General features: G+C 41.0%; 1 pseudogene; it reads right to left on the minus strand.

Moving 5' to 3' along the window:
- Positions 1-16124, minus strand: part of LOC125244428 — a 79730-nt pseudogene that overhangs the window by 57974 nt on the left and 5632 nt on the right.

Below are 16124 nucleotides of genomic sequence, written 5' to 3' on the forward strand. Positions count from 1 at the left end.
GCTTTATATCAAGTTCAAGATGGAAAGACTAGAGTTATCGCCTACGCCAGCCGCGGTCTATCTAAGAGTGAGAAAAACTACCCAGTGCACAAGCTAGAGTACTTAGCGCTCAAATGGGCTGTGTCTGAAAAATTTCACGATTTCTTGTATGGCACAAAATTTACCGTGTTAACCGACAACAACCCATTAGTGTACGTCCTCACAACGGCTAAATTGGATGCGGCTGGCCATAGGTGGCTCGCAGCTCTGTCTATGTATGATTTTGATATTAAGTACAGAGCGGGCAAAACTAATGTCGACGCGGATGGGCTTTCACGTCGTCCTCAAGAACCACTTGTGGATGATGCTGAGGCCATACAGATAGATGAACGTGTAGCAAACTTGATAAGCAGAGCAAAATGTGCAGCAACTGAGTTTGAAAACATTGAGCACGAAGCAATCAAAACTGTGTGTATGCGACATTCAGTGTGTTGCGAGACGCATGTTGTACAGTCGTGTGAGGAGGGAGACCTGCTGGAAGGCAGAGTTATTCCAAGTCCCGCTGTCGAGATGCTTCTTTGCAATGACGCTGTTGTCCCTGATGATTTCTTAGAACCTGAGCCCTGGCCTGGACAAACCACATTACCCAGTATGACTTCCACAGATTGGTACAAGTTGCAAAGAGAAGATGTAGCCATTGGAAGAGTAATTGACCTTGTGGTGTCTGGGGAAACTTTAACTCAGGCAGATAGACTCAAAGAATTGAAAGAAGTGAGTCTAATGCTGAGGGAAAGGCCCCGACTAAGCTTGGTAGATGGTGTACTATATCGTATGGTGTCCGATCAGTATGGGCAAAAATACAAGCAGCTAGTGGTTCCCCTGAGTTTCAGAGACAGAGCTCTTGAAGGAGTTCATGACGAAACAGGGCACATGGGGTATGAAAGAACTTTGGAGCTGGCAAGAGGTAGATTTTATTGGCCGAAAATGGCTGAGTATGTTGAGAGAAAGTGCAGGACTTGTGAGAGGTGCGTCAAGAGAAAGGCTTGTGTACAAAGGGCTTCAGAACTGGTAAACATCAAAGCTTATTCTCCTTTGGAATTAGTTTGTATCGACTATCTTTCAGTAGAGCCGGATTCAAATGATACCCGTAACATCTTAGTCATTACTGACTTCTTCACTAAGTTTTCTTGGGCATTTCCCACTAAAGACCAAACAGCCAAAACTGTGGCTTCAGTGTTGTGGGAAAATCTGATCTGCAATTTTGGTTTTCCTAAGAGAATACATAGTGATCAGGGGGCTAATTTTGAGTCTGAGCTTGTGAAGGAGTTGTGCACGCTAGCTGGAGTTAAGTCGCGAACGACACCTTATCACCCACGGGGAAACCCAGTGGAAAGATTTAATCGAACCCTTCTGGATTTACTGGGAACCCTGAGTGATAAAAAGAAAGAACATTGGAGAAAATATGTCCGTCCCCTAGTGCACGCATATAATTGCACTAGAAATGATGCGACTGGTGAGTCTCCTTTCTTTCTAATGTTCGGACGCCAACCTCGTCTGCCAATCGATCTTTGTTTTGGAATTAACCCAAAAGGGCATAATTCTAAAACTCATACTCATTATGTCAGCGAGTTGAAGCGAAGGCTGAGATACGCTTATCAATTGGCCATTCAAAATTCTGAAAAGAGGCAATTGATGAACAAAGCTAGATGGGATAAGAAAGTGACAGCTGCTACGGTAGAAGTTGGCGATCGCGTTCTTGTTAAGAACGTTAACATCCGCAGAAAACATAAGATAGCAGATCGTTGGGAATCCACCGTATATGTGGTGATAAAGCAGCCTAATGCAGAGATCCCTGTATATGTTGTTCGGCCTGAGAATGGTGAAGGCCTTGAGCGTGTCCTGCACAGAGATCTTTTACTCCCATGTGGGTTTCTTCCAACCAGTCCTGATGAGATCGAGGAGGCTCCAGTTGTTGAAAGAGCAGTTACACGCAAGATGCGTAGACATGAGTTGGAAGGGAGCTTGGAAGTTGAATGTTGTGAAAAGAATGTGGAAGCCGAGGGTCCCATGGTGTCTCTGAACCCTTATGCCCCAGAGTTTCAGTTGGGGACAGCGTTGCAAGAAGTCTCTGAATCTTCTGTGTCTCACAGTTTGTTAGATGAGCGAGAAGCTGAAATGCACCAAAGTGATTGGCAAAGCGCAGAATCTATTGAGAACAAGGTGGAAGAGAGCTGTGAGGCTGTAATTCAGCAAGATGTCGCATCCTTAGTGGATGAGGTTAAAGAGATGTCAGTACATCCTGATGAGTTGTGTGCTGAAAAGAGAATTGATTCTCCTATTGCGTTAAGGAGGTCCCAAAGAGAAAAGAGACCCCCAAGTCAATTGAAAGATTTTGTTTGGAAAGCACAATGTGGGATGCAGTGTGCAAATGTAGAACCCAAATCTAACTATTTCAGTCAAGTAATTGAAATGATGCAACAACAAATGAGAGTGCAACAAACTCAAAGTGAATTGTTGTTTAGCCTTGTGGGTAATGTACCAAATTAAGTATCTGATGAGGACATCAGAGTTTCAGCAGGGGAGGATGTAACCCACCCAATTAATTGAGGCTGTTCCTATGTATTTCCTATGTATTTTTTTTTCTTTCCTAATGCATAAAATGTTCAGACATATTTTTATTTATTTTTTTTTATTTTTATAATTATTAATTTGTTTTCGTGACTGACGAAAATGAGTAAAAGAAACACGTCGATGGGTGCTGACGTCACATGCGCGCCAGCTCGTTGAAGAGAGAGATGTGAGCCACATGTGCGGCTATTATTAATCTTGCTCATCTTCATCATTATTTTTCTAAATTGATGTCTGAACTGTTTTATTGCATTAGGTAAGTCACAATCATTCTTTATTTTCATAAATATTGTTTAAGCATTTGTTTGTTCATATAATGAAATGCGGATGGTTAATGCTGTTCCTTAAACTGGTACAAAGTGTGCAATACCATACTTGCAAAGTGTTTATGCTGAATTTATATACTTGTTAAACCTATTTGCACACTTATGTTATGAAATACTGTTGTTAAAGTTTAAAAGTTGTAAACGTTATATGCATTTCGGTGAAGGATGCTGACGTCACATGCGCGCCAGCTCGTTGAAGAGAGAGATGTGAGCCACATGTGCGGCTATTATTAATCTTGCTCATCTTCATCATTATTTTTCTAAATTGATGTCTGAACTGTTTTATTGCATTAGCGATTGGATGTTGCACCCCAAAGTTTGAGGAGATTGGACTGTCTCAACGTTCGGCGGTCGTGTTGGAGTCGCGCAGTGAGGGAGAGCCGCGCTGGATTTGCACTACAGAGTAATTGCGTCATCTGAGGACTCCGCTTGTTTTCTTCATCGTTTCTTCATCGTATCTTATCGTTTCTTCATCGTATCTTCATCGTTTCTTCATCGTTATCTTCATCGTTTCTTCCTGCAAAGACTGTAGGCATTTACACACACACACACACAGATTGAACTGAGATGCATTCACACAAACTGAACTGAAACATATCCACACAAATGGAACTGAGTCATTTATATTCCTCTTGGACTTAAGTATACACTCAAGTACACATACTGATTTTTTATTTTTTTTTCTTTGTTGTTGATGAACAATATACTTTGTATTCAATTGGTGATTTGTGAAGGGCAAAGAATGTTTTCATGTGATGTGTGCAGTGTGCAGTGTTTAAGTGCATACTGAAAACGAATTCGAAAAAAAAAAAAAGAATTAATTCAGAGAATACAGTTACAGTTCATTGAAGCTAATTAATGTGTTTCATTCATTTATAATTCATTTTACTATTAATTTTTTTTTATTCATTCTGTTAGTATTGTACATGACTTAAGTTATACAAGTGCAGACACACATATTTAAAACAAAGTTGTAATCATCATTTTGATTCAGTGCATGGTGTGAGACCCCGAACCCGGGACTCCAAATACTAGCATAAATAGGAATTAATTGTATTTGGTGAGCTCAGACCCAAGTAGATATTTTTCTTCCTTTTCTTTGATCTAGATTTTATAAACGGGTTACAATATCATGGATCATGTCAGTTACTATTGCCCCATCTGCCATTTTTCGCTATTGTTCTTGCTTGCTTACCTAGTCTGATGATTCAGCTGTGCACAGATCTAGACGTTAATACTGGCTTGTCTAACGCCTTGAACATGGGCTGGCATATGCAAATATTGGGGGTGTACATATTAATGATCATGACTGTTGTGTAACAGTCGGTGTTATGTTGAGATTCGCCTGTTCTTCGGAGGTCTTTTAAACAAATGAGATTTACATAAGAAGGAGGAAACAATGGTGTTTGAGACTCACTGTATGTCATTTCCATGTACTGAACTCTTGTTATTTAACTATGCCAAGGTAGATTCAATTTTCAATTCTAGGGCACCTTTAAGAATGACCACACTGCTGACGTGATCTTATCGTTAGCACTCCTTGCACACGTGAGTTATTGCAGGTGCATATCAACACGTTGTCATATCTGCAAGGCATATCGGCATACTTTGTCATATCGGCCAATGCTGATTATTATGTTTTAAGCATTTATCGGTCGTTTCCGATGACGTGCCGATAATATCTTGGATTCCTACCAGACGTATGTATATGTGTTTATTTGTTGTTTCTCAGGGTTCATACCATGTTGATCCAGAGACTCCGCTCAGATAAAGGATGGAGTCCAGAAGTCCTACTTTATGGAGCTGAACCACAGATCCCAGCAAACCCACCATGGCTCTTTGTCCTCCTCCAGAACCCAGTAATGCAATGTTTGGTACATCATTCTGAAAAACACATGGTTTGATTTTACAAGCATTTGATGTTCTGCTGCTACAAAACCATTTTGTAGGTTATTTCAAGAATGTATAGTCATACAGATATATGAAGTGTAAGATGTTTTACCAGACTGCAGTGTATCTCATGGTTCTGCAGGCATTGCTGAACAGTGTTCCTCCTTCTGATTCTAAACTCCTCCTCATTCTTATTCAGAGAGTGTTTGATTCTCACCTCATTGTTGGTGACAGACCATGAACATCATCACATACTGCTATTTAATATATTTGGATTTCATATATTGCTGATTTGAATATAATTTAATATAATGTTCATTTTGGACAGTTATTCCCTGAATGATCCATTTTGTTATAGATTTTAATTGTGTAAGTAATGCAGCAGTACTATGTAATGAAGTGCAATGCTTCAATAATTGCAGGAATCTGAGCAGGATTACCTTTCCTGGAGTTTGGATGCGCTCATCTATAAAACATTAGAGTTACAGTTTTTCTTAATTGTTTTGTTGGTTTTCCATGTTTTATGGGGACTTTCCATAAACATAATGATTTTTATACTTTATAAATGGTATATTCTATCCCCTACCGCTAAACCTACCCATCACAGAAAACCTTCTGCATTTTTACATTTTATAAAATTATCATTTCATATGATTTATAAGCTGTTTTCCTCATGGGACAAAAAAAAAAAAAAAAAATCCCAAACAAGGTCTAAAATGACTGGTATTACCATCCTTGTTGAGACATTTAGTTCACAATGTAGTATTTTCCAGGACCATACACACACACACACACACACACACACACACACACACACACACACACACACACACACTTTGAAAATTGTGGTAATCATCTAAGATAAATTGCTTATGTCAAGTCAAGTCAAGTCAAATTTATTTATATAGCGCTTTTACAATTGGTAATTGTTTCAAAGCAGCTTTACATATTAGAAGCACAGAAAAAAGGGAAGTGGTTAAAAATAAGCTGTACAAACAAGCGTGGTAATATGTAACATATACAAGATGGTGCTACATTAAGCCAATGTCGGCTGACTCCCAGGGGTGGAAAAAACCCCCTAGGAGAAAAACCCAGCGTGCTAACACTGGGAAAAAAGTCCTAGGAGGGAAAAAACCCCTTGGAAGATATATATAATATATGTAAATGGATATGGAGATCAAAATCTGAATTATACATTTTTATTATAGAGATTAAAAATAGATTATATATAAATATATGTAAGCGGATACGGGGATTAAAAATCTGAATTATAGATGCAGCCAGAACTGGATCTGTAGGCCCATTGTCTCCTGGGCTACGTTGTAGTCAGGTCCAGACACAGGTTCTCCATCTGATCTGGATACGGCCTGGATCCAGCACCCGGAAAACCTCAGGATAAGCAGAGAGACAGATATTAGCGTAGATGCCATTCTTATTCTGATGTACAGGTATATCTAGTGTTATAGGAAATGTTCTTGGTTCCGGCCGACCTAATTATTGCAGCGTAACAATCCTTTAACGGATTTGAAAAATGTTAATGTATTGATAATATGTTATGTGTATGCAAGAGCAAAGAGATGTGTTTTTAGTCTAGATTTAAACTGACAGAGTGTGTCTGCTTCCCGAACAATGCTAGGAAGATTGTTCCAGAGTTTAGGTGCTAAATAGGAAAAGGATCTGCCGCCTTCAGTTGATTTTGATATTCTGGGTATTATCAACTGGCCTGAATTCTGAGATCGCAATAAACGTGAAGGACTATAATGCATTAAGAGCTCACTTAGGTACTGGGGAGCTAAACCATTTAGAGCTTTATAAGTAAGTAGCAAGATTTTAAAATCTATACGATGTTTAATAGGGAGCCAATGTAATGTTGACAGAACTGGGCTAATATGGTCATACTTTCTGGTTCTAGTAAGAACTCTAGCTGCCGCATTTTGGACCAACTGTAGTCTGTTTAAAAGCCGAGCAGAACAACCACCCAGTAGAGCGTTACGATAATCTAGTCTTGAGGTCATGAATGCATGAACCAACTGTTCCGCATTTGTCATTGAGAGCATATGTCGTAATTTAGATATATTTTTTAGATGGAAGAAGGTGGTTTTACAGATACTAGAAACATGACTTTCAAATGAAAGATTGGTATCGAAGAGCACACCCAAGTTCTTAACTGAGGACGAAGGTTTAATGGAGCACCCGTCAAGTGTTAGAGAGTATTCAAGGTTTTTTCGTGAGGAAGTTTTTGGTCCAAAGATTAGGATATCAGTTTTTTTCTGAATTTAATAATAAGAAATTTCTTGTCATCCAGTTTTTAATGTCAGCTATGCATTCTGTTAGTTTTGTGAATTTGTAGGTTTCGTCAGGGCGCGAGGAAATATAGAGCTGAGTATCGTCAGCGTAGCAGTGAAAACTAACACCATGCTTCCTAATTATCTCTCCTAAGGGCAGCATGTACAGAGTGAAAAGCAACGGTCCTAGTACTGAGCCTTGTGGTACTCCATATTGAACCTGTGATCGATACGACATCTCTTCATTAACTACTACAGACTGATAACGGTCAGATAAGTACGATTTGAACCATGCCAAAGCAATTCCACTAATGCCAATATAGTTTTCAAGTCTTTTTAAAAGAATGTTGTGATCGATAGTGTCAAAAGCAGCACTGAGATCTAATAACACTAATAGAGAAATACAGCCACGATCGGATGATAGGAGTAGATCGTTTGTAACTCTAACGAGAGCAGTCTCAGTACTATGGTATGGTCTAAATCCTGACTGGAAATCCTCACAGATTCCATTTCTTTCTAAAAAGGAGCACAGTTGTGTTGAAACTGCCTTTTCTAGTATCTTTGACAGAAAAGGTAGATTCGAGATTGGCCTGTAATTTACTAAATCTCTCTGATCTAGTTGAGGTTTTTTAATAAGAGGTTTAATAATAGCCTGCTTAAAGGTTTTTGGCACGTATCCTAGTGTTAAAGATGAATTAATTATATCAAGAAGTGGACCTACGACCTCTGGAAGCATTTCTTTCAGTAGTTTAGTCGGCATTGGGTCTAACATACATGTCGTTGATTTTGATGATTTGATAAGTTTAGATAATTCTTCCTCTCCTATAGCGGCGAATGATTCTAGTTTTACCTCAGGGACACTACAGTGCACTGTCTGAAGCGAAACTGTAGACGGTTGCATGTTTTTAATTTTCTCTCTAATATTATCAATCTTGCAAGTAAAGAAGTTCATAAAGTCATTACTGCTGTGCTCTATGGAAACGTCAGCAGTTGAATCTCTGTTTCTAGTTAATTTAGCCACTGTGTCAAATAAATACCTAGGATTATGTTTGTTTTCTATTAAGAGATTTGAAAAATAAGTAGATCTAGCATTTCTTATAGCCGTTCTGTACTCAATCATTTTTTCTTTCCACGAAAGGCGAAAAACTTCTAGTTTTGTTTTCTTCCAACTACGTTCAGCTTTTCTAACAGCTCGTTTTAGAGCCCGAGTGTGCTCATCATACCACGGCGTTGGATTAGTTTCCTTAATCTTCTTTAGACTTAAAGGAGCGACTGCATCTAATGTGCTGGAAAAGAGAGAGCCAATAGTTTCTGTTGCAGCATCGAGTTCTTCTAAGTTGTCAGGTATACTAAGGCGATGAAACTGCTCGGGGAGATTATTTATAAAGCAATCTTTAGTGGTAGACGTGATGGTTCTACAATATTTATGGCTGGGTGGTGGTTTTGTAGCCTTGGCTAATTGTATTATACACGAGACTAAATAATGATCTGATATATCATCGCTCTGCTGTAGAATTTCAACAGCATCAATATCAATTCCATGCGACAGTATTAGATCTAGGGTATGATTACGACAATGAGTGGGTCCTGACACGTGTTGTCTAACTCCAATAGAGTTTAAAATGTCTGCAAATGCCAATCCAAATGCGTCTTTATTATTATCTACATGGATATTAAAATCACCAACAACAAGGACTTTATCCTGCAGCCAGTACTAACTCTGATATAAAATCAGCAAATTCTTTGATAAAGTCATTATGGTGCCCTGGTGGCCTGTATACAGTAGCCAGCACAAATGTCAACTTACATAATGTTACATAAAGCACCATCACTTCAAAGGAATTATATTTGAAATTCTTTTGAATGATTCTGAATATATTACTATAAATTACAGCAACACCTCCCCCTTTGCCTTTCTGTCGAGGATTGTGTCGATAATCATAACCTTGAGGACTAGATTCATTTAAAGTAATGTAATCGTCTGGTTTTAGCCAGGTTTCTGTCAAACACAGCAAGTCTAGTTTATTGTCTGTGATAATTTCATTTACAATAAGTGCTTTTGAAGAAATAGATCTAATATTCAGTAACCCAAGCTTTATCATTTGTTTATCTGATTTATCTGTGATTTTCATTTTTTGAACATCAATTAAATTTTTACCCTTAAAAGGTTTCGGAAGTTTTTTGTATTTACTAGTTCGAGGTACAGACACAGTCTCTATGTGATAATATCTAGGTGAAAGAGTTTCTATGTGCTGTGAATTATTTGAGTTCTGTGACGTGAGGCGGCTAGCAGACGGTCGGTTTAGCCAGTTTGTCTGCGTCCTGATCTGGGCCCTGGTTTGTCATGTTTCAGCTCTAAGACTATTTGCCAAATTTCTAGATAGAACAGCAGCACCATCCCGGGAGGGATGAATACCATCTCTTTTCAACAGATCAGGTCTGCCCCAAAAGCTTTTCCAATTGTCTATGAAACCTATATTATTCTGCGGACACCACTTAGACAGCCAGCCATTGAGTGATGATAACCTGCTAACTATCTCATCACTCCGACGAACAGGAAGAGGGCCAGAACAAATTACTTCTGCTGACATTGAATTTGCGAGTTCACACACCTCTTTAATGTTAATTTTAGTGATCTCCGACTGGCGAAGTCGAACATCATTTGTGCCGACGTGGATAATGATTTTAGAATATTTACGTTTAGCATTAGCCAGCACTTTTAAATTTGCTTTGATGTCAGGTGCTCTGGCCCCCGGCAAACATGTGACTATGGTGGCTGGTGTCTCTATTTTCACGTTCCGTGTAATAGAATCGCCAATAACTAGGGCACTTTCAACAGGATTCTCAGTGGGTGCGTCACTGAGTGGGGAGAACCTGTTTGATGTTCTAATCGGAACGGAAGAGTGGTGTTTGTTCTTGCCATTATGCCGCCATCACAGTCACCCAGTTAGCCTGCTGCGTGGCTTCTACAACCGGAACCGAATGTGCAGTGTTTACTAGGCTAGTCGCATCCAAAGCAGTATCTAAGGCCCTTTCATTCTCACTATCCTCAATTAAAGTTTGGATGCGTGTCTCTAATTCTGAGATTCTCTCTGTCAGCCTGACAATATCCCTGCATTTATCACATGTGTAAGGCTCACTGCTGACAGAAAGAGCTAAGCTGTACATGTTGCATTTAATACACATGATAATCGTCGGACATGACTGACCGTGTGTTTGATGAACGCCGTCCGAAAAACTGCAACGCACACGGGACTCGCTGGCTGGATGTCTCGGTCGCTTGCCGGAGCCTGGGGTAAGGGTGATGTGCGGGACGCTGTACCTCGCGGTGGAATCGATGAATGCCGGGCAGCAACGTCTCCACAGCTTCCCGATCTGGCGAGGACAGATCAGAATAACATACATCTGATAAATCCGCCATTAAATCGACAAGGAAGGTTGGTTTAGAGGAAAAAAGAAAGTAGACGGTAGCTAGCAGGCTATGGCTAACACTAGGTGATTACGCTGGTGGATTGCTAGTAATAAATCGTTCCGTTTAGTAATACTATGCAATAGGTTAAGTAATCTAGTGAAAAATAAGAAAGAAGAAAGTTATATTATGTGAATAGGAATAAAGAGAAGGATTTAGGATAAACTCCACGAAGCTCCGAGCGTAGGTCAGACAGCAGGCAGGCAGCAGCGTTGAACCGGAAGTCCACCATTATAATTCATTACATTTGCTTATCCATAAGTTTGGTTATAAATAAGTTCTATAGAAACTATGCCTATAGAATCAATATATAGAGAAATCTATAGGTGTACCAAATGATCCATTGATAAACCAAAACGTTCAGTTGGATTAAATGATAGACAAATGTATTAAACTAAACGAAAAGAGTTGCAAATCAAATGTTTGATAGTAATAGTATTATGAATGGCAGTAACTGTGAATGAAACATTTATATAGATGAAACATTATATAGATGAAAAGGATACTTTGTAATTTTGTGTATTGTACTAAATCAATTGAAAATATGCTGAAATGTTTGAAAAAAGTGCACTTTTGATGATCTGTTGTGATATTAGTACTAAGAGTTTTGAAAATGTACACCATACTTGTGAAAATAGTACCAAAGCAAATAAATAAAAAATAATGTAATTATTTGGCGCAATTTTTACAACCAAGTTCACAGATTTTTTTTTATTTTATTTGCTTTGGTACTATTTTCAAGAGTAAGATGTATATTTTCAAATGCCATCTGTCTCCCATCTTCTGATGCATCTTTGATCAATCTGATGTTAAGGCCAATTCACACCGCACCGACAACAGCCAACAAACGCCAACAAACTCGTCTGTTGGAGTTTGTTGGATCAGTGTGATACCCCTGTTGGCGTCTGTTGGCATTTGTTGGCGTTGGTCGGAGTCGGTTTTCACCCAACTGAACATGTTTAATCGGCGTTTGTCGGGTCGTGGAATGTCTGCGCGGTGTGAACAGTTTTCCAACAGACGGCAACCAACTCTGACGTAATCTGACCTGTTCACGAACCGTTGCCATGACGATGAGGGAAGTCCCCTGCAAAGACAGCTATTTGATCGCGCCCGCGCCTCACGCACACACAACAAAGCACTGGAAATGTGACATCGCAGCTTGTTCGTTATAAAAAATAAAATACAGTTAAAAAATTAAAATATACAAAAGGTACAATAGTCCATAGTGCAATCCGTGTCATTCAGCAAGAGCAGCTGCTCCACTTCACCGAAAGAGAGAGGTAACGTTATAACCACCGTGAGAGCAACGCAGGTTTACTTTCAGTTTCGTTTTTTAATGATTCGTTTTGACTTGTTTAGCTACATGGTTTTATATGTGTTACAGTAGACTGGAGACAGACACAGATGTAATGGGTAACAGTTGTTTATTTAGACCACAGTTGAGCAGGGTGAAACACACAGGTAAGTGAACTGGTTGTAGCTTGGCTTGAGCAGGTAATACGAGGTATATTTACTGTCCTTTTCTTTGCAGGGAGATACACGCTGGAGCTTGGAGATCGCTGGAGAACTTGGGAGCTGACAGGAACACACTCACGTAGCAGACGAGGCACACAAAGGGAAGAGACACGCTGGAGACAGGTGAGTATGCGAAGAGGAGTCCTTGAGGTAAGCATAACATTGAGGGTATGCGAACGAGACCGGACGTGGAGTGCTGTGTGCGTGAGTGCTTTATAGTTGATGAGTTGAGTGATGAGGTGCAGGTGGCGGTGATCAGTACTCTGGAGAAGGTGCGCGCTGTGATTGGGTGACGTTGGAACCTGACGTGTCTGTGACAATATGCTTATGGGTCTCGTTAATAAAAAGGGTCACGCTAAAAAAAAGTTTAAAAACCGGTAACGTTATACCAACCGCAGCGCAATAGGTCAGATCGATGGCTACAGCGCTTCGGATTTCAGGTTAGTATTTTTGTTTTGCCTCAATACTTTAATACAATGAAAATATATATGATACTATATTATTAATATAGTAAACTAACCTGACAATATTGTTAACATGGTTACTTGTGTAGTTGTGGAATTTTCCCAGTCAGACGTCACTCGTTGGTCGGTGTTTGTTGGGGTGGTGTGAACATGACAGTTTTTTCTCATAGAATTCTAAATCCAACGGCCAACTTGTTCGTCGGCATTTGTTGGTGTTTGTTGGCGTTTGTCGGTGCGGTGTGAATTGGCCTTTATACTGTACAGTCATTGACTGTTTTTTTTCCCTTGTACTCTGTCCTGCTCCCTTTGCAAATTTCAAATCCCTCTGTATCTCTCTCTCTCTCTCTCTCTCTCTCTCTCTCTCACACACACACACACACACACACACACACATTTGTTTTTGTGAATTGTGGGGACATTCCATAGTGGTTTTTATACTGTACAAACCATATTTTCTATCGCCCTACACTACCCCTACCCCTAAACCTAACCATCACAGAAAACTCTTCACACATTTACTTTCTCACAAAAACTCAGTCTGTATGATTTATAAGCCTTTTGAAAAATGGGGACATGGGGTAATGTCCTCATAAGTCACCCTCTCCTTGTAATATCTATGTAATACCCATGTCATTATACAAATTTGTGTCCTGATGTGTCACAAAAATGCACGAACACACACATGTTGGATTTCCATGTTTTATGGGGACTTTCCACAGACATAATGATTTTTATACTGTATAAACAGTATATTATATCCCCTACCGGTAAACATACCCGCCACAGAAAACTTTCTGCATTTTTACATTTTATAAAAATATAATTTTGTATGATTTATAAGCTGTTTTCCTCATGGGTACCAAAAAAAAAAAAAAATGCCCAAACAAGGTCTAAAATTACTGGTGTTACTATCCTTGTTGGGACATTTGGTTCACAACACAGTATTTACCAGGACCACATACACAAACACTTTGAAAATTGTGGTTATCATCTAAGATAAATTGAAAATTTTACAATTAAAAAATGTTGATAATTGAAAATATGCTAAAAGTTCTAAGAGTTCTAAGAGTTTTGAAAATGTACCAACTGCTTGTGAAAATTGCACCATAAATAATAACGTCTCGGTTACGTATGTAACCCTCGTTCCCTGAAGGAGGGAACGGAGACGTACGTCAGTAGTGACCGACGAATTGGGATATCGCTTAGAGAGCCCTATCAGCTTCGTGTGAACTAAAACAGGCCAATGGAATTGGCGTGCGATATTTGCATAATGCGCACCGCCCCCGCCAGGTGTATATAAATAGGAAGCGGATGCAATCGCACTCTGTTTTTCGCTGAGGAGACAGCTGGTGTCCGCACTACAGCGAGGGTACAGAAACTGTGGCGACGGGACGTACGTCTCCGTTCCCTCCTTCAGGGAACGAGGGTTACATACGTAACCGAGACGTTCCCTTTCAGTCGGTCACGTTCGACGTACGTCAGTAGTGACCGACGAATTGGGATCCCAACTAAAGCGCCACAGTTACGAAACCCCTTCCAGTGCCCAGCGCAAGCTCGGCTACCCATAGCACCAGCTGGGACGGTGAAGGGGCGAGCTTACGCCGAGAGAGTTTACTGCTGTCTTACCGAATACCCACTAAGTAAACTAGACTACACTGGGGAAGCAAACCCGTAAGGGACGCTGCGGAGGCCACTACCTACCCAATGGGGGAGGAGTTTACGTGGAGAATACACATATGGACTGGCCCGGGGGGCAGTACACATATGGGGTCCCTGGGATGGCTCCACCTGGTAGGGGGAGACTCATCTGACAGGTGACAGCAGAGCTGGCTCTGCTAAGGGAAAGACACGGGCTCGCCGTAGGGATTTTAGACCCGTGGACAATTACACATATGGGACCGCTCACGTAGAGGGGTCACGACATATGGGCCCCAGCCAACAGACAGCGTCAGCGACGGATGTAGGCCTGGCATCAGACACTCCGCAATGTCCGAGCCGAAGGGGGAGGCGGAGGAACTCGACAGGGTTCGCCAAAGCGGGGAACACGACTGGAGTAAAAGTATGCACGTATCCGGCCAGGGGGCGGGAATGGCATTGCAAGCCGACACTTAGAGCGGGTACAACACGTCTACCGACTAGTAGATGCGAGTACACGTGAAGATACCGGCTCTACACGTAGGCTATAAAACCTAGCGAACGTGTTAGGTGTCGCCCAGCCCGCAGCTCTACAGATATCTGTCAGCGAGGCGCCATGAGCCAGCGCCCAGGAAGAGGCCACCCCTCTGGTGGAGTGGGCTCTCAACCCGAGCGGGCAAGGCACGCCCTGGGATTCATACGCCAAGGCGATGGCATCCACTATCCAGTGGGCCATCCTCTGCTTGGAGACAGCCTTTCCCTTCTGCTGGCCTCCGTAACAGACAAAGAGCTGATCTGAGGTCCTGAAGCTTCGCGTTCTGTCCACGTACACACGCAGAGCGCGGACGGGACAGAGCAAAGCTAGGGCTGGGTCTGCCTCCTCCGAGGCAGACGAGGTAGTTGCAGGTTCACTACCTGATCTCTGAAGGGAGTGGTAGGAACCTTGGGCACGTATCCAGGCCGGGGTCTCAGGATGACGTGAGAATCACCGGGCCCGAATTCTAGGCACGCTTCGTCGACCGAAAACGCATGCAGGTCCCCTACCCTCTTCAGGGAAGCCAATGCAACCAGAAGGACAGTTTTTAGGGACATAACCTTCAGGTCGACTGATCGCAAAGGCTCAAAGGGATGACCCCGGAGAGCTGTGAGAACCAGGGTCAGATCCCAAGAGGGTACGGAGGAAGGGCGAGGAGGATTCAGTCTCCTTGCCCCCTCAGGAACCTGACGATCAGATCGTGTTCCCCAGGGACTTAACACTCTGAGGTCTAAAAACGCGCCGGCGCGTTTTGCAGGTTTTTTTCACATTGCAGCAAAACAGACTTAAAATACTCCGTCATTTTTTGTCATAGAAACATAAGTAATACATCAATTGAAACTATAGAATATCTCCTTTTATTTGTATACACTCAGAGTAAAAACAAAATGTTGTGCTTTTTGTAAAATAAAGAAAACTAACATGATGCGTGATCTCTCATCTCCCTCTGAACGAAGTCCAATCTGATAGTTCTCAGAAAATGAAGTGTAACTTAGTGAATATTAATCACAAAAAATTCATACTTATGTCTAACAAAACGTTGAAATGTCAGGTTTTAAATCGTGCAAGTCAAATCGAAAACAAACATTCTGTGTTTATGTAATCTGTATGAAAAGAGAGCCATGTCAGAAGTCCGTGATTCAGCTCATTACCCACTAATGCGGCCACACCCACGGAGCCAGCGCTATTCACAGGCAAATTCAGAGACAACACATGCATTCATCATCTCAATCGTGTATTTATTGCCTTGAAAATTGTTTATCTGGATGAAAAAGCCATGGTTAGCGATCTCTGGAAGACATTCAGTAAATTCCTGTTTGTTTTCTTCTATTGATAAGTTTTAAGTGAGTTTTTGTTTCTTTAGCGCCCTCCGGCTGTAGTATGAATTGGTAAACACCA

This window comes from Megalobrama amblycephala, linkage group LG14 (genome assembly GCF_018812025.1).
Source record: "Megalobrama amblycephala isolate DHTTF-2021 linkage group LG14, ASM1881202v1, whole genome shotgun sequence".
NCBI lineage: Eukaryota > Metazoa > Chordata > Actinopteri > Cypriniformes > Xenocyprididae > Megalobrama > Megalobrama amblycephala.